The sequence below is a fragment of the Sorex fumeus genome, unplaced genomic scaffold, assembly GCF_029834395.1.
Source record: "Sorex fumeus unplaced genomic scaffold, SorFum_2.1 ptg000044l, whole genome shotgun sequence".
Taxonomy (NCBI): domain Eukaryota; kingdom Metazoa; phylum Chordata; class Mammalia; order Eulipotyphla; family Soricidae; genus Sorex; species Sorex fumeus.
This window is the reverse complement of record NW_026606101.1, coordinates 57,882,755-57,903,141: the sequence shown is the minus strand read 5'-3', so window position 1 is coordinate 57,903,141 and position 20,387 is coordinate 57,882,755.

Sequence of the window (20,387 nt, the reverse complement as noted above, 5' to 3'; positions counted from 1 at the left end):
CAAATATAAATCTGGGACAGCAAATCAAATACTTGTGTTTTATTCTACTGCATAACTCCTACTTCTCATCTTCACAAATATGTTTTAATTTGTTTTGAGAAGAGAAAAATCCTAAATAGATTAAAGTACTAATTATAAAAGATTAACTGTGTCAGTTTACGGCATGAATTTCAGCGGAAGGGCGTTTGCCTTGCACGTGGCCAACTTGGTCGACATGAGTTCTATTACTCCGCCCCTCTTGGAGAGCCCGGCAAGCTACCGAGAGTATCTCGCCCGCATGGAAAAGCCTGGCAAGCTATGATATGCCAAACACAGTAACAACAAGTCTCACAATGGAGACATTACTGGGCCTGCTCGAGCAAATCAATGAACAATGGGCGGACCGTACTACCACGCTACCTTCACCCTTAACTTTGAATTAATACCTTATCTTTTCCATTTCTCAAGTTATATTTTTGAAAAATGGTGTAATAATGTTATAAGTTTCATTGTATTATTTTTAATGCATAAATTAATGAGTACAAAGTATTTGTATGAAGAGAGTATTCAATTTATTTGATCATTACTATTATTTATATAGCATAAATATTATTTATCATAGAAAATATAATTTTTCTTCTATGAGTTTTTATTATTGAAAAAATATTTCTTTATGTGAAATATTCGTTTGAGTTTAATACTCTGTTTTTTTGACACTTATGGTAATGAAATGAACTTGGATTTGTTGACTAAAGATTGTATCTTGAAAGAGCGTAGCAATTGATTAAACTAGGTAAGAATCTTGGCTGTACTAAATACTAAGCCTTTTACAATGAGAAAATAATCTAAATTCTCAGAACTATTTCCTCAGTCATAAAAAAGAGAATAATAATTCTAACCCTGTCTCATTAAAGAGGTGACTGCCATTTAATGGGACTGGAAAAAATAAGAAGGAAGCAGACGGGGAAAGTCTTACTTGTAAAGAATTTTGGTCTTTGTCCCATAGACAATAAAAAGCTATATGAAGATTTGGGGTAGAAGAGAGAAAAGATTAAGCATCAATGGGCGAGTGTGGGAGAGGGTGACTCCTGATCATTCTGGACCTGAGTGCCTGGGACACTCCTGTGCTACAACGGTTGGCTGTATTTTAGCCTGATAGAACCAAAGGACCATAGGAATACATGGGTAGCTGCTTGACATGCCAGATAGTACCAAGGACCCAGCAGGGCTTTGAACATGCAGGGCATGTGTTCTATCATTTGGGAGATAGCAAACACCCCTCAAACATTAAGTTCTAAATGAGAATGATGACAATGTGGAAAATGTATTGGAGAAACATAAGAAAATTGGAGGAAGTCATAATAACATCAGTTATAGATGGAAAAGAACCATACCCTTGTTTAAATGTGCACACTGAAGTGATATGTGCATAACTAATATTTGTCTTGGAGATAACTAGCTTAAAAATTAGTTTGGGGACAAGGGAGAACTGGAGAATCAAAGATAACAAGGAAATATCTTGTATATCAGAATTGAAGATGAGCTACTGGACTACAGAGCACTGAGCAGCATTGAATGATGGAAGAATGCTATTGGAAGATGAGTTAGTTTTAAACACATATTAAGTTTGAAGCATTCAAGTATAGATGAAAAACAGACAAATAAATGGCCCAAGTCTTAAAACAGAGATGGATAATGGTATATATCTGGTATCCTTTATAATATAGGTGATCACTGAAGCCATAGGAATGACCTAGGTGAAATTCAAGTGTAAAGTCATCCTAAATGGAGAGTATAAAGTAGAGAATGTGAAATCTAGAATGCATTCCTGTGGCAGTTTGGTGTGTGTGTGTGTGTGTGTGTGTGTGTGTGTGTGTTGCAGTGACGTTGGGCCACACCACTTTGTGTTCAGAGTTTACTCTGGGATCTGTGCTTACTGGTCACTCCTGGAGGTGCTCAGGGAACTAGACTGAAAATTTTATAGTTCTGTAAAGGAAGATGAATTGTGAAATAGCTCAAAACAAAAATAAAAATATAAAATTGTAAGACGTAACTGTTAAAGGAACTGAATATTTTAGTGGAATGTGGTTGATCATTATGAGATCACTGAGTGATCTTATAAACTAAGGAATGAAAGATTAAGGGGCCAGAACACGCACATGGACAATGCAGATTCAGTTCAGACACTCCATATGGTACTCCGACTCCACCAGGAGTGATCCCGGAGTGCAGAGCAAGGAGTAATCCCTGAATTTATTTATAGAAAACATACAAAAATAAATAAAAGAAAAATTCTCTTCAATTTTATGAAATTGACAATATTGATAATAATAATAACAGAAGCTTTGGTGGCATGTGATGTTAAAAATAGGTTTCAATGGATTTACTAATTATCTTTTAATATTAAGGTATACAAATTGTACTTTATAAGGAAATCAGTTGTGTACCTGTGAATTTCTTTTCAGTAGTTCCAAGTACCTTGGGTACAGGCACAAGAACATTAAAAAGTTATACTAATTCAGGTTCAGGGAGTATGACTTATTAGAAAGGACATAGAACTTTGGGCTGCAATAATGACTATGGACTCAATAATCTGAATAAAAAAGAGATGATAGATGGGCAGAATGCATGGGATTTAATTAATTGATAATTCCATAGATTACTGGCACCTGCTTGAGCAAATCGATGAGTAACGGGATGTCAAGTGATCAAGTGATTCCATAAAGTCTGAAATTCATTTTACTAAGAGTCAATTATTGATGAAGCTGGAACTTATTGGTAATTGTGACCAGAATCTGAGATTCTTCATCATTACATCATTACTGGAAGAAGATAAGCTTAGGTACTTATATAAGGTTAGTGTCAGGAGAACTAGATGTCCATGGTTATTATTTACAGTGTCTCTGGCTTGAATCCAAGTGATTATTTACCCTTCCTAAGTATGGGAATTTTGAATGGTTGATAGCTAATCTCCTAAAGAAGACTGGTACTGGAGAATACTAGGGTTACCTATTGTAAATAGAAAATCTGGGTACATGGGCCTGCGGAAAGAACTGATTTGAGTGCCATCATAAGAAGAATAGTTAAAGAGTGAAAAAGATCAATGTAAGTAAAAAGAGCATTATTTTCCAAAATCCAAATGTTGTATTTAAATCACAGGATGCACTACTTTTCTACTACACTATTTCATAGTAATGGAAAATCATTAGTAAGTTGGAAGAAGTAATGAAAATGCTATATATTTGAATTAGAAAAACTTTTATTATTTCATATATATCTTTTTGGTCTTTCTCCTAAAACTGAATACATATCTATTTAACTTTGACAGAAACAGTTGAATAACAAATATTTTATCATATGTCATCATTAAGGTTTTATTTTTTCTTAATATTTTGTCACTAAATATTTAGTACAGAATAATTTTTAACTCTTTACAAAGCAATCATAATCAGAGAAAGTTCAAAAAGCTAATGGCATTCTTACTAGGCCTGCATGCACAATCAAGTGATATAGTCTAGTCTATAAACCCAAGTTGAAAAAGCAAACCTTTAAAAGCACAAACTACGTCTATGATTTGGTGTACATATCTTCTAAGTTTTATTGTCAAAAACATTTAATTAATGACTTTATAAAATCTCTTATAGTTCTCACATTTCTTTTCTATTATATTCTATTTTCTATTATATTTCTATTATATTAATTTCTATTATATTCTCTTCAAAGTGAAAACACTAACCTGAAGCATCCTAAAAAGTTAAATACCTGGTAATGTTCTTATCTTATTATATACTTAGATGAAAATTGGTGTAGAGAAAATTAAGTGACTAACACTGATCTCAAGAAAGAAAGAGCCAGGTTTGGGAATAGAACCCCAAATGCCTCACTCTTGTATACTGAGTTCTCCGCTACTCAGCAGAACCATGCTGGTCACCCCACCCTGCCACTCTGAAATACTGACTTACCCAATTTGAACCTCTGAGGTTTTTGAGGCTTAAACATCACCAACCTTTATGGGCAAAAAGCTTGCTTTCCAACCCACTGTGGCTTCCTTCTGGACATCCACCCTTTCCAGGCCAGGATTCCAGCTCAGCAGTTGCAATAAACCTCTGCACTCTGGATCCAGGGCTTGTATCTTGCCTTGTTGTCAGATCCCATTTTAATCTTTAGTGACTTTTCTGTTGGATTACCCCACTGAAGCTGATTCCAATATTACATTCATTTTAACTTTTCTTCTGCAGACAGTTTTTGTCACAGTGTAATTTGTTTGGGGGAAGATTGGAGTCTCTGATTATAGACTAGCATTGCATTAGTCAGTGCAAACCTTGGCACTTCGAGCTGTTTCTCTTTTGTGGTATAGTTTTAAAGTTAAGTTTTATTAAATTCTCATGAATATACAATATTTATATATGGTCAACAATAAAGGGAATGTGCTTTATGGAATCCATAAGCAAAATTTAAGGTCAAGTTAGGAAAATCGAATGTTGATTTTCCTCATTAGTAGCTTTTGCTAATATTTTCAAAGAAAGGATATGAGACGTCTATAAGAAATTAGTTTAATTGAAAGGATGTTTTAACACAGATTCTATTCTTTAACAAAACAGCATTTGTTTTTAAAAATATATTAAGATATCTATTTTAAGCCCTTCCAATTCAATGGGGCAAGTTTAAATGCATTCGAGAAAGTAGCTTATCTCTATGATTTGCACTCTTGCATGTTCACAGGTAATATATGATCATAAACAAGTTAACATGTCATTTTTTGTAATTTAAGTGCTCCTTAGCAACACTTAGGGGCTCCAGAGTCTCTACCAATACTTGGTCCAGTGCTGGGGCCACCAGTGTCATACCTAATAATGCTGGGGGATGTGGTGCATAGAAATTGAGACCTCATCTCAAAAAAAGTAAGAGCTTCAGTCTTTTGAGCTATCTCCCTTCTCCTAAGTTGGCAATATATAGATATAGATATAGAGTTGACAGAAAAATATTTAAGTTATGCTTAAAAGTTCTCAATTTAGATCAGGGAAACAGTTCAAAGGGATGGAACACATGCATGCAAAGCACTTGCACTTGCATGCCAAGGTCTGAATTTATCTCAACAACTCAGGGTCTTGCCAAGCTCCTCTGGAATTAATTCCTATGTACAAATCCAGGAGAAACCTCTGAATAGTACCATGGATGAGACCACCAAAGCAAAACCTTCTGTGATCAACCATGCCCTCCATGCATAATTTTCCCTAGGATGTTTGATAATGGATACTCATTAAAACTTTTTGGAATTATAACATTTCCCCTTAAAATATGAAGTTAAAACCATAATAAACTATTTTTGTGTATATATTTTACTAAGTTTTCTATTAAATAACAAAAAGTTTATGCAAATGTCTACTTTCTAAGTTGATCTCTGGTCTAATATATAAACCTAAATTTCTTGGACATCTTGTTTCTTAGAGAGGCACATCCAGCTGTTCTCAGGGCTTACTCTTGGTGCTGTACTCAGACCCTGGATCACACTTGGTAGGCTCAGGGGACTATACTGGGTATCAGAGATCAAGTCTGGGTCTTTTGCTTACAAGGCAAGCAAGAATCAAGCTAGGAGCAAGTGGAGAAAATGTTATATTGAAAGTACTTAATTAAAAGATTTTCCAATCAAGAATCCTCTACCCTATAATACCCTATAAGATTATCACTCAGATTAGAGGGAATGATAAAAATATTCTGAGGAAAATAAAAGCTGAGGGAATTTGTTCTAAAGAGATCATGCACAAAACACATGCCAAATTTGAAGAAGAAACTAAATTCTTGTAGAAAAATGGCAACAAATTTCTTACTATCAATGGTTTTTCTGAAATCCAAATAAATGAACTCTCCTACCAAGAAGTTCAAAATTATTGGCTAGGTCAGTAAACAAAATCCAGCCTTCTGCTACTTACGAAAGACATACTTAAACCCTCACAATACACACATGCTCAGATGAAAAATTTGGAGAATAATCATACTGGCTATGGTAGAATTCTTGATGACATTGAATTTAGAGGCATTTTCAATAATTCAATGACCAAGCAAACTGAAACAAACATAAACAGATGGGACTATGCTAAATTAAGAAGCTTTTGCATTACAAAAGAAACAATTATGAGAATAAAAAGATTGTCCCACAGAGGAGAGAATATTTGTCAATAATTCTTCTAATAAAGGGTAAATATCCATGAGATATAAAGTATTAATAAATATTAACAAGCAATAAAAATAATAAACACTATTAAAATGGGAACTATAGTTGAACGGAACTACTCTAAGAAGACATGGTCTTGGTATAAATACAAGCATAGCTTAATTCTTATATCAGGAATGTAAGGAAGTAATATAATCTTGATTTTGGCCTTTTAATTTTACTTTCTTTTAATATTATTGTCTTTGTTTGTGTCAGAGTTGTTATGACCTAAAATAGGTTAAAATTACTTCTTCTAAAATCTATTATACAGAGTTTCCGGAGACAAACAAATTTTGTCAGAATTGTTGATTAGATAAGGAACAAAAAGATCAAATATTAAGTTCACTTTAATTTATACAAAATAAAATTTTACATCAATACTTTAGATGATGGGCGTGGGGTTTGCCAAAATTCTATCAATGAGCTTTTGGTTTAAGAGGTATAGGATACAAAATTTCTCAATGATGTCAGCATATTTTAAAGATACTTGTCAGGAATTACTCTTTATACCCTTTTTATGCTTATTGTCTGGAATCATTGTTTCCCTTCCTGTCTGTATCTTTATAGGAGTTTTTTCTGAAGGTCGGGAGAGGAGACTGGGGCTGGGGATGGGGTGGTGAGTATCTCAGGTTCTGTTACTCTTCCTAATCCTCATGAGTCAGAATCTTAAAAATTTGGTTAGTAAGCCTGTATTTGAATCTACATGCACATCCAAATTAATTTCCCAGATCTTTAGCCTTTTAGCTAAGAACCCAAGAAAGGGATTATGCACAGATATTTAATCCATATCTTGATGTCACTATTTGGAAGAATTTATACTCTCTGTGGCCAAAAATCAGAGGACTGCATTCAGTCAGATGTCTGATGTGCAAGCCCTTCTGACCTGAATTTACTGCCTCACTGAAAAGGGACAACCAGCCATTATATGTCTCCAGATATGATGCAAGATAATACACAAGGCAACACTTAGGAAATGTGTTTTCCAAAATGAAGCAAAACACATTGTCCTGAACTTTTAGGATCAATTATTAATTCACTAAAATTATAGAAATAAAAAAGAAATTAGCCAACATCACAAAATAAACAGCAAAGCAGACTTAGAATGGAGGAAATAATAAAGGTAACTGATCTTCTGTTTTCAATAAATTAATTACATAGTGCAAAGAAATAAAAGATACAGAAGATTGATCAAGAGGCAAGTGAATGTAAGCAAATGCAAAATGTGTTCCTTACTTGGAATCTATTATAAAAAAAATATCATCTACGGGAACAAAGAAAGAGTTGACTGGGGTGCAGTATGTGATTAAATGCAGGAGGCTTAGGTTCAGTGTCCTGTACCATGTAATTCTCAGAGCACTTCTAGGGAGACCTTGACACATAGAACAGGGAAACTGGGAGTAGTTCCCAGAAGTGAAAAAAATTCATTATTTGAGAGAAAATAATTTTTTTTGCTACCTTTATCAAAGCTTTTTGCAAACTTGCCTCTCAATCTTAGAAGGACTCTCTGATATTAGAAAAAGCTAAAGCATTTTGACCTTGGGCCTCTAATTTGAAGTGCTCAATTGGGTCAAGACAAAACCTTAATAATCTTTCTGTTACGACAAGCACCCCAGTAGTACCAGTACCACTGACTGGTAGTAACCAGCCAGTGCAGACTGTACAGTATAGCCTTCTTGACCTACACTCGTCTTCCTCTTCTTTATCACACTGAAAACAACCTGCAGGTATAATGATTCGGTGCCATTTCCTACATGTGTGGCATATGAATATAACTTCATTGTATGTTCCTTAATTGCACAGCAGCACTCTCCTTCATGAATATGCATGCGCTAAAAACATACTAGAGTATGTAATAGCTGTAAGTCATCTTATTTCTATTGAGCATAAAACCAGACCCCTACACTTTCTCCCCAGGGCTTGTTCCCCAGCCCATGCTGTTAGACATATTTTCCCTCTGCAAGTTGTTTTCATATCAGTAAAGCCCATCTGTTTCAGTTCTGTTGTTCTTGGGGTTTTAGAAATTGCATTTGTAATGTGTGATTATCCAGAAGACGAGAAATCCTCTTCTCTGTGATGGCCTATATCTGATTGCTCTGGAAAACTCATTAGCTCACTTGTTTATTCGCTCAGGCATACATTCATTCAACAGAATATAGGCCTAGTTGGATCATAGATACGGAGAAGTAAAATTTTTCTCAGTGTTGTACTCAAATAACCTCTCTAGTAATTAATTGGTTTCAGGTAATGAGGTTGCTATTCACACGCTACCTCTGTAATATTCCGGAGAGTATAGAATATAAGCTACAAGCATAATACGTTTCTTTAATTCATTGTATAACCCCTCTCTCTCTCTCTCTCTCTCTGATAATAGCAACCTGGTTTGCCTTGGTGAAAGAACTGCTTCACCACCGAGTTAAGTAAGAACATCAAGGTGCCCTTGTTATTACCCAAGCAGAATCAAACACGCAAGCCAGAATAGACTCAAAACTGTCTTGGAATTTAGCTCTTGGGTGGAGTACTCAAATATATGAGGATCATAGGTGGTGTTTTCTGTAAAAATTGGTCATGAATTCCCATTTCCTGGGAACTGTACTTCTTTCATGCATTGGGGTTTAACTCTTTTATGTTTTCCATTTAGTTCTTTGTGCAAAAATTCATACATATAATATGGTTACTTTTCCACCAATTCACCTTAAGAGAAATTCAGTGAGAAACTTCTTTGACTATGTTTCTATTCAGTCATAGAAATTAATATTTTTTCTAGGCCCAGTGCATAGCATAAAGAGCAGGATCATGTGCTTTGCATGTGGCTCTCTGGGTTACATTCTTGGCACCACATTGTCCTGGATCACTGCCAAATGACTTCTGAGTAAGCCAGTAGTAACCCTGAGCACCATTCAGTGTAAACTTCAAATAAATTATAGGTATACATATATACACAAATATAATCCAAACAAAGTTTCTTTCTAAGAATATATATACATATGTACATATATATGGCAGATCCTGGCAAGCTACCTGTGATGTATTTGATATGCCAAAAACAGTAACAATAATGGGTCTCATTCCCCTGATCCTGAAAGAGTCCCAATATGCCATTGGGCTACACTATCACACGACAGGGATGAATGGAGATTTACTGGTGCCCACTCGAGCAAATCAATGAACAACGAGATGACAAGTGACAAGTGATATACATATATTTACATACATACATGTATATATGCACTATATATGTATATAATTATATACAGTTTATATATATGTACATAAATATACAGTCTATGTGTGTATGTATATATATATATTTAATTAGATCACAGTCTCAGAGTCTAAACCATGATAGGAAAAGTTTTCCAACCTATAGAAGATACTCTTATAATGATTGAAATGATGAAACTATCATGGGAAATTAAGGTAAATAAAATCAAACTTAAGGACGTTGACTTTTCCTCTAGCAACTAATAAAGAGAACTTTGCAAGGCATTCTTTTCTTCCAGAAATGGAAATTGAATGTTTTATTAAATGAAGGCAGAGTTAATCTCATAAAAAGGAAAAAAATAGAATGAAAAGAGAGACAATGAAATTGTTTTGTACCTTTTCTTTCTAGTTTACTTAGAATAGAATAAAAATTCTTTTACAAAATTCTCCAGTATTGCCAGGATTCCATATTCAATATATCTGTAAAATTTTATTTTTCATATAAGAGCAAACGTGCATAAAAGAAAAAAAAGTTGAAATGACTGAGGAATCTGTGAAAGTCTTACTGTGATTTTTCCATTACAGATTTCCTGAAATTTCACCTGCTTGGTTACACGGATACCAGTGCCTTTTCACAAAGAAAAAAGAGACTAAGCTTGTTTGCAATTGTAATATATTTGGCTTTTCCGTTGACTATTGAGAACTATCGCTAAAGAAAACAGAGCTGACATTCAGCAAAGCCCATGATTGTTCTTCAGTATGCGCCTCAGGAGACATGAGCTCAGTTCATTTCAGCTCTTTCTTCTGAACCTTCTTTCCAATGGAAAAGGCAGTTAACTTACACTCCAAACTGAAGGATTCTAGTTGTTTAAAACATGTGGGGCCTCAAGCATGATATCCAAAATGAGAATAGATTTTAAATAGGAGGCCAGTTGCTCCCCTCAAAACACACTCTATTTTGGAAGGGTTCCCACAGAGCAGTGCTCAGAGTTACTACCTGTTCTGTGCTTGGGAGTCTTGCTCCTGAAGTCTTCTGGGGAACAATAATCCCTAGGATCAAGCTGGAATTGGCTTCGTGCAAAACAAGTAGCTTAAACTTGGTGATATCTCTAGCTTTTGCAAGTTTTTCAAAATATCCCCAAGCTACAGCATATTTGCGGCTTCTTCTTCATGAAATGAAGTTATTAAATTCAATATCTTCCTTTCTGTGTGAGAAGAATGGCAAAAGGAGAGACAGAAAGGACAGGAATGTTTATACCAGTTAAAGACATTGATTACTGGCATGAAAGATATTCAACTTAACCATATATCTGAACAACTACATTTTTATTTATGTCACTTTTCATTCTTGTTTTTTGAAAGTCAAAAAACAAGAAAAGAAAACTGACATAAGTAAAATATTTACTTTTTAAATAAAAATAAAATTATTTAAGTGATGTTCAGGTGCCATTGCAGGCACATTATGTTTGAATTGGCTTCTCACGGTATCTGAGGAGCAATGTGGTGCCAGGGATAGAACCTGGGCCTATGGGGTGCAAAGTATGTGAATTAGCACTTTGAACTACCTCCCCGGCACCTCTATTTTTATATTCTACATGCATGAATATTCATATTCCTTCCCTGTAAAATTACTTTAAGTATAACTCTAAAAGGTCCATTATAATCTGAGAATATATGTTGTATCATTAAATGTATGTCATTTTTTGTTGATTTTAATCATTTTTCCAGAAAGACTATCTGCATTTGCTGTGAAACTTAAATTGTCATGAGAGGCTTCTCGTTCATATATTTTATTTATTTATTTATTTTTTTTTTAAATTTTTGTTCATGCTTTATATGGAAGTTCATATATATTGTACAAACTGCATTATCTTGATTATCTTTATAGTAAATCTTGAAAATAGGTAGCATTAATACCCAACTTTATTTTCCATTATCCAAGTTGTATTTTCTGGGTCCCTCATATTTTCATGTGAATTTTAGAATCTGCTTGTCAATACATCAATACATTTTTTAAAAATTTTTGTTCGTCCATAAATTTTAATCTCCTTGCCTCATTCCCTTTTGACGCTGCTGATTATCTATACAAACACTGAAACAAAGTGAAAAAAATTTATTTGGTATAGAAAAGAGTATGACTGTGTACACAATCAACAATATCTTCTGAATCTTTAACATAAGTGTTCTTTTGGATCCTCTTTTTCTTAAACTGTGTCTTCCTAGCTTATTGATAGTGGTGTCTATAAGAAACAAAACTAAGTAGACTTTCTCAAAGATGCTTTGATTATGGCTTGTCCACACGGCAGAGTGTGGCAAACTCCCCGTGGCATACCCAATATACCAAATACCAGTAACAATGAAGGGTCTCATTCTCCTAACTCTGAAAGAGCCTTGAATATGGCACTTTTTAAAAAAAATCTCAGGGCTAGGATGAAGGAGACGTTACTGGGGCCTGCTCGAGGCAATCAACGAATAACAGGATGGTTGTGATTTGTGTGATTATGGCTACAGAAAGGAACTTAGATCATTCTGTTTTTATTTTAATGTGATTTTTATCTTCCTTTTATTAATATAGAAACATAATAAAATTAAACTGGCTCAATAAATTTCAGAAAGTTCCTGGGATCACTTGACAAATTCCTATTAGAATGACAAGGGGATGGATGAATGAGCAAATTATTTATTTATTTATTTATTTATTTTTATTTTATTAAAAAATTTAAATTAAAGAACTGTGATTTATGAAGCTATTGAGAGTTGAGTTTTGGGTCACACCTGAATCTGCACTCAGGAATCACTCCTGGCAGTGCTTGGGGGACCATATGGGAAGCCGGGGATAAAACCCAGGTTGCCTGCATGCAAGGCAAACGCCCTACACATTGTACTACTGCACGCCCTGCCATATAATATTTCAACACCAGTTTCACCACCAGTGTCAACTTCCCTTCACTAGTTTTCCCATCCCCATACTCCCCCAATCTCTATCCCATCCTCTTCCTGTCAAATTAACAGGCATATTGACAAAAAATTTCCAGTGATTACAACTTAGATCTCATGTTCTCAGTGGTGTTGAGTTTGTGATTTGGATATATGGCTGTACGATTCTCCCATATCATCAGTGTAACTGAAGCCCTGACCCCTAATCACCCATTACTTCCTCTTCTCTTCTTTTTCTTCCCTTGATTTCTTTCCTTTTCTGTCCTTCTCCTCTCTAAACACTGAAGTAAAGGGTGATCTAGGATCTAGACACCCCCCTCCCACTCCTTTACTATAGTACATTTCCTCATCCAGTATTCTGTATCCCATGGATAAGTAAGATTATCGTATGTTTGTCTTTCTCTGGCTTACTGCACTAAACATGATATCATCCAGTTCAACCAGGTTGCAGCAAATTGCATGATCTCATCATTGCTTGCAGCTGCATAGTTTTTCATTGTGTACATATATAGCCGCCAGAACCTGGCAAGCTCCCTGTGGCGTATTCGATATGCCAAAAACAGTAACAATAATGGGACTCATTCTCCTGACCCTGAAAGAGCCTCCAATATGGCACTGTTGGGAAGGACAAGTAAGATGAGGCTGCTAAAATCTCAAGGCTGGGATGAGTGGGGACGTTACTGGCACCTGGTTGAGCAAATCGATGAACAATGGGATGACAGTGATACAGTGATATATACAGCATCTTCATAATCCTGAATGAGTAAACTTTTAAATGAACAAAATTCTTACTTGTTTTTAAAAAGAAAGAAGTACCTTATTCCTGTGAAGAAAACAAATGTAATATTTATTCCTTTTTTTGCCTTTTAGTTTTGCTTTTTCTTGATAAAGATGAGTAGAATCACTTCATAGACTTAGATATCTGGTTCTATATTAGTGAATAAAGTTGAAAACATTTTCATTTTCTTTCCTATTTCTTAAATTGGTAACAATTATAGTGTTTAAAATTATATACTTTAGAAATATCTATGATTGCTGTACTCAGAATGAAAATAATGAGGACTGGGGAGATGCTCAAAGGTCAGGAGTATGTGCTTTGAATGTCAGAGATCTAGGTTTGATCTTAAGTACCACACGGTCCCTCAAACACTGCTGGAAATGGATCCTGACAACCAAGCCAGAAAAAGTTTCCAAACACTGCTGAGTAGTTCAATGCCCACCCAATGCACAAAAAGAACAGAGAATGTGCAAAACAAAGGCCAAAGAAAAAAATCCATGACAACATAGATAAACACTGTGGAAAACAGAATCACATCTAACAAATCCTCAGATATGAGTCCATAGAAGTCTTAAGGTATGACGTTTTTGAAAAGGACCTGGCTTATTTCAAATTTTCCTTTACTTTGATGCAGATATCCCAAATCAGATGTCGCTTTTTGTAATCCTTTAATTCCTTTAAACCCAGTGCTGGGATGATCATATCACCAGTAAATTCAAATAACTTCAAGGATAACATCCTGCAGCCTGAAACTAAAACAAATAAACTATAGGACAGGGAGAAATATCCTATACCATGCATTTAGCGTAAAGTATGTAAGTGGCAACAAATATTTCAAACACTTCAGCTTGCTTTTGCATCTGTAAAAGGAGGCAGCCATAAATTCTCTCAAGTTTTTGTGATTTTCTTTTGGGGGGGAAAGAAATTTCCCCAGTCAACCCAATTAAATATTCAAGTCAAAGTATAATTGAAAGAGTGTAGCCAACGGTTTTTTAATCAATGTAGAGATGCATAGTCATAAATTTCAAAATTCTAGTATTTAGTTCTTTTAGTTCGTTTCCAGATCTGCAAGTTGATTAAGTTGATATTAAATATTTTAAAGATCTATCGAAAAGCACATATAAATGAAGCACTGTTTAAATTTTTTTAAAATTTTTTTATATTTTTATTAGTGAAACACCATGAGGTACAGTTGTAGAGTTACAAATTTTTGTGCTTGGGTTTTGATTATACAATGATCAAATACCCATCCCTCCACCAGTGCCCATTTTCCACCACCACGGATCCCAGTATCCCTCCCACACCCCATCCCCCTCATCCTACCCTGCCTCTGTGGCAGGGAATTCCATTTTGTTCTCTCTCTCCTTTTGGGTGTTGTGGTCTGCAAAAGAGGCATTGAGTGGCAATCATGTTCGGTTCATAGTCTACTTTCAACATGCATCTCCCATCCTGGGAGGATCCTCCAAACACCCTTTATTTGGAGCACCGTTTAAATATTTTAAAAATTATTGTGGGTTCTTTTATAATCTTAAAAATACAATAGAATCTCCAAGCTAGAATCTCTAAACTAAATTCTGGCATGTTCTACACACACACACACACACACACACACACACACACACACACACACACGCTCACACACACACACACACACACACACACACACACCTACCTTCTGACCCTATTGAGTCTTTTACAGGAGGAAATCTCATAAATGTTTGACAATTTTTCCACAAAAATGGGTTATATGTATTTTGGAACTGTTGTTGGTAAATATTCCTTTACAAAAAGTAATAAAGATTTAAGATGTGGCAGACTTTCCTCAGAGCTATCCAGAGGACAGACTTATTTCTCCAGGCTAGAGACTTATTGAAGGAACTTGTGCTTTTTTAGCTTGGGAATGGAAAGGCTACCACATCCTTATGCCAATAGCCAGTAACAAGCAGTTGGGTATAGTTATAACGTGTAGTGATCTTTTGAGATGAAACTATACTAAAAGTCTCCATCAACTGTTGTTCTTTTGTTGCAAATTTTATTTATTAGTAGTTTAATTTGCTTGCTAGAATTTTCACAAATGATTATGTTTCACTTTAAAAATCATTATTTTGTATAGGGTATTGTCACGGTCATGGCCATGGTCCTCCCGTTGTTTGTTGATTTTCTCGAGTGGGCCCAGTAATATTGTGAGACTTGTTATTGTGTTTGGCATATCGAATAGGTCACAGGCAGCTTGCCAGGCTCTGCTGTGCAGGCGAGATACTCTCGGTAGCTTGCCGGGCTCTCTGAGAGGGGCGGAGGAATCGATCACGGGTCAGCCATGTTGGCTGTGTGTAAGGCAAACGCCCTACCCGCCGGTGCTATCGCTCCAGCCCATGGGGTATTGTAGTGGGTAAAAATAATTTTAATACTTTTTATCTCAATATTATGAAATTATGGAAATTTAGATGTGATTATCTGTACACATTTTACTCAAGTATCATAACATTTATTATCTAGCATTAGAAGAATTAAATCAAGTTCTACCAGATATCCTCTTTATCACATTTAATTTTATTTATTAAGATTTAAAAATGTTACATTGTTTAATACATTAAATTTTGTATGATGAATAAATAATATTTACTGGTCCTTGCTCTCAGGAGGCTCATCTGGTAGGAAAATTTTACAGGAGTAGAATAAATACAATGTCATGAAAATCTAAGGGAGAACTGGATATATCCTGGCATTGATAAACCAAGGTAGAGTAGAATATTATACAGAATGATTCCTTTCATATTATTTGCCAAATTTCAAATATGTATTATAGGATTACCCGGTAAGTACAAATCCAAAGAAAGGGCTTATCATTCGAATATCAAAGTCAGTGACAACTTTATGACCAACATTTTTAGCAGCTAGCAGTATAAGAAAAATAGAAATTATTGCTTTACTGTGGCCATAGAAAGGAAAGAAAAAAGTTTATTGCATAGACACAAACCCCGGGCTAGGTTTCAGGAAACTTGGATTCTGCTTAGTATCTGGCAATGAATAAATCACAGTCACTTTTCAACTCTGAGAGGTGAATAGTAGTTTATAATATATAAATGAAGTCCTACTAAGATTACTTTAAAGAATCCCTAGAATCACAAATGTTTCCCAGAGCACTGCCAATAGTGAACAATGAGTGAAAAGTCTGGAAAATGCTCTCAATACAGTTGAGTGTCACCCCCAAAACAAAACAAATCAAACCAAAGATGATTCTAAACATTCCTTCACCTCTCTACCTGTGAGGTATCTTACTGAGCTTTATGTTTATGCAAGCACAAAGTAGGCACCTAGCCTAAATTTAACTAGTAATATACAAAAATTAATATAATAGTATAGTCACTCTATTTTAATATATGTATTAACTTGATAGTTTTGTACACAGTAAGTAAATATCTATATGAATAACATTGTGAGTAGTATAAGAAAAACAAATTATAGCTTAACACGACCATACTTAAAAAAAGTTGATTGCATAGACACAAAACCTGGGCTAATTTTCAGCAAACTTGAATTCTACTTGGTTTCTGACAATGAAAAATCACAGTCACTTTTTAACTGTAAGAAGTAAATAGCAATTTATGAGAAAAATGAGATCCTACTAAAATTACCTTAAAATATACCCAGCACTGTGTATGACTTCCAGAACAATATACTGCACAGGTATGCTATCTTTTTTAATAACTTTATAGGGGTAAGGGAACCTTACAAAAAACTAACCTATGCTGAGAATCAAGATCCAATTCAACTGGCAATCAAATGGATCTGACCAAAGGAACTGAACAAAAGTTCTTCCCACACAAACTCAACTGCATCACCAACCGTTAGAATGAAAAGTGTCTCTTGAGGAGATGAGACGTAATTCTGTCTGAATGCTCAGGTTAATCCATCAGTTTGGACCATTTATATGCTTTACCTACAACCACTGAATTTCAAGAATATTTGCCATCAAAGATCATAGTTTATTGGCAAGCAACACTAAAAGTGAGAGGTGACCAAGACTAGTATGAACACCCCAGGAGGTTCAACATTAGGGCACTCCCAGAGAAATATGAATGCTTTGTGGATTAAATAACAGAGAACTCTATAAAGCTTTTTTTTTAACTTTATAGGTTAAAAAAATGTAGGGCTTGGCTTGAATATTCAGTACTAGGAAAAAGGATCACAGAAGAATATTGGTTTTGAACTGATAGAAACATAATTTCTGTCCCAGATACACTTGTAGTGTATTTCCTGAAAATAACAGCTGTGTAATGTCATTTAAAAGACCTACACCTCTGAGACGTGGCAACTGCATAAATTTCCTAAAAGATGTTCAGTGTTGAGGCTTTCTCCTTCTGTTAAGAGAGGGAATTGCGTACGAGTAACTGATGCATCTTTGTACAGAGAAATCTCAGAGTTACTGTCATCAAGGGGGTTATTGCAGAACTAGAACTGCTGGAATCTGTGTAGGCAATTGATCCATGTGTGAAACTTAGTTCCTAACTCATGGTCTTAAGAGGAAGGGAGTTCCTACTTTACTGGCAAGTAGCACTAAAAATGAGAGATGACCAAGAGGGGTATGAACACCCAAGTGGTTCAACATTTATGATAAAGGCATAAGGCACTGCATATTTCCTACAAGTGTATATAAATTCAGATCATAGTAAAGAAGACTGTTAACTTGGATTGCATGTGTATTAATGAAGCATTATTAATTCCCATTATATTAATATTTTGAGTAAATAGAAAACAGAAAAGGAGGATTAGTATATTTTAGATATCTAAAAAAACTTTAGGTACAGTTGTCATTGGACTACAAATCCCTTCAAATTTGTCTCCAGCAACTCAGCACCCATGCCCGTAAACCACCCCTGGCTGGTTTCAGATTATCTCGTCATCGGCCACCATCCAGATCATGCATCCTCTCCTGGATGGGAGCATTATGATGCTTGACATAACCATGGTGCCAGACCCTGTACTAGGCTGTTTCACTCGGGGCATCCCAGAGGGGCATGGGAGAAACCCCTCCCCGACACAAGGAGACCAGTCACGGCAGCCTTAAACCTCCAGAACCCAACTTCTGCCAAGCTCAAAACCTCTCTCTAAACATCCTCAGGCCAAGCCTCAGACATCAGTGAACCATTTTCTGGACCATGCGGCCACATTCGTTGCCGTGTGACACTTTATAGGACATATCCTACCCATAGTCCAAGAATACCATGCCATATTTGATGGGATTCAAAGTAGGAGGCAACCAACCATAGACGGAAATATAATATTATTTCAGCTTTGTTTTGGGGCAGGGATTGGGTTCAGGATGGAAACACCTGAGATACAGTGGTGGGAAGGTATACTGGTGGTGAGATTGTATAGGATAACATTGTTTTGTCCTTTCTGCATTGATAGCCTCAGGTAGTTTAGGTTTATTGGGTTGCTGCCATCACAGTGCTCCCATTCCTCTGTGTTTATTTGTAACTTCTTTCTTTGTGCTCTGTTGACTTGTAAATATTGTTTTTTTCTTCTCCTTAAGTTCTTTGCATAGTTTATTCAGAGCTATGTCCTTTTTGTATGGACACAAGTAGACAGTATATGCTATGCTTTTGTTACCTAGTGCCCCTCTAAACAGGGTCCTGACAAGGGACTGGATGGAACCAGGGCAAGCGGCAAGCTATGTGTTACCCTGGCATTGAGTTGGGCCTGGCCAAAGTGCCTAATGCTTAACTATAAGTTAAGAGTTTGGTCATGGACAAATGCTGTCATGATCCAAAAAGTAATAACAGGATTCGGACCCCGCTAGGGTTAGGAGTGGTGAATCTGGCCTGAGCTCTGTAGTCTGAATCTGTGGCAAGATGTTTCCAGGAGAGCTGCCCTACAAGTCTCAATGTATCTCTTACAGTGTCCATACAAAAATAACTAGTATTAAGATGTTGATAGAGTTATTGGACTGAGGAAAGGAGAAAAACACCTTAGCCGTTACTTTGCCCTTGGGAAGTCAGGAAGAGTTTTGGAATACCCCAAATCATGTTTCTGCCCTGAGCCTGATGGCAGTTAGGAAGGACTTTCTTATGTTTATTTGGCTACCAGACTGGGTGCAGTGTCAGTGTGCTGGGGAGTTGGAGAGATCAGAGATTGGGAGAGATAAGAGAGAGCACGGGGCAGCAAGATGGAGTAAGAAGAGACTAGCAATGGGTACAGAGGGAGAAGAATGCAGAGGAAGAATACAGGAGCAAGTACATGAACAGAGAGAGCCCAGGCTGCAAGATGGAGCATGGAGAGGTGAGCAGGAAAGACAGGAAGACAGGAATGAGGGCAGTGTGAGACTAGAATGGGAGGCTCAGAGAGACTGAGGCAGGTGCATGGGGAGAATGTAATAAACAACATCTGATCAATCAAATGGCTTGGCCCTCATTTCATCCACCGTCTGTCCCATGACCCGGCCTGCCCTGGTTAGGGGAAGAGTTGTTGAGACCTACCCCTGGCTGTCCCTGGAGATATTATACAAGATTGATGTTTCAACTTCAAAGTTGAATATTGAATATTAAATGTAATCAAATATTGTGAACAACTTTAGAAAATAAAATTTAAAAATATCTAGGTTATTGACAAAAAGGAATAAAGGAGGCATATTTTCGTTGAAGACAAATAAGAAAACACACAAAAAAATGGAAAGAGAAAAGAAATTTGGTAACACCTGGAAAAAATTTCCTGAGGTATGATGGCCATAGGTGCTATTGGAGCTTTGAGGCCCTTCCCAGCAGCACTAGGTCTCTAGTTTAGTGGTCACAGGGCTCTACAGCTGCATCTGGCGATGATTGGGGATAATGGGGCGCTGAGGATAGAACCAGTTTTGTCAGCCTACTTAGCATGTGCTTTAACTATATCTCTAGTCTTAAAAACACTTTTGATAGTCACAAGTAAGGCAGCACAGAGAAATGCTACTGAGAAAATACTACTGATGGATAAAGGCTAGAGATGCTGCTTAAGATTCTATAATACACAGGACAGTGTCTCACAGCAATAATTATCTATTTTTAGCTATAGTGGGGTTGGAGCGCACAGCGAGTAGGGCGTTTGCCTTGCATGCAGCCAATCCAGGTTCAATTCCCAGAATCTTGTATGGTCCCCCAAAGGATCTCCAGGAGTAATTACTAAGTGCAGAGCCAGGAGTAACCCCTGAGCATCACTGGATATGACCCCAAAAGAAAAAAAAATAGCCGTAGCTTTGAAGTTGGAAAATCTTACTGTGATTAATTCCTTCCTACTGGCCTATATAGT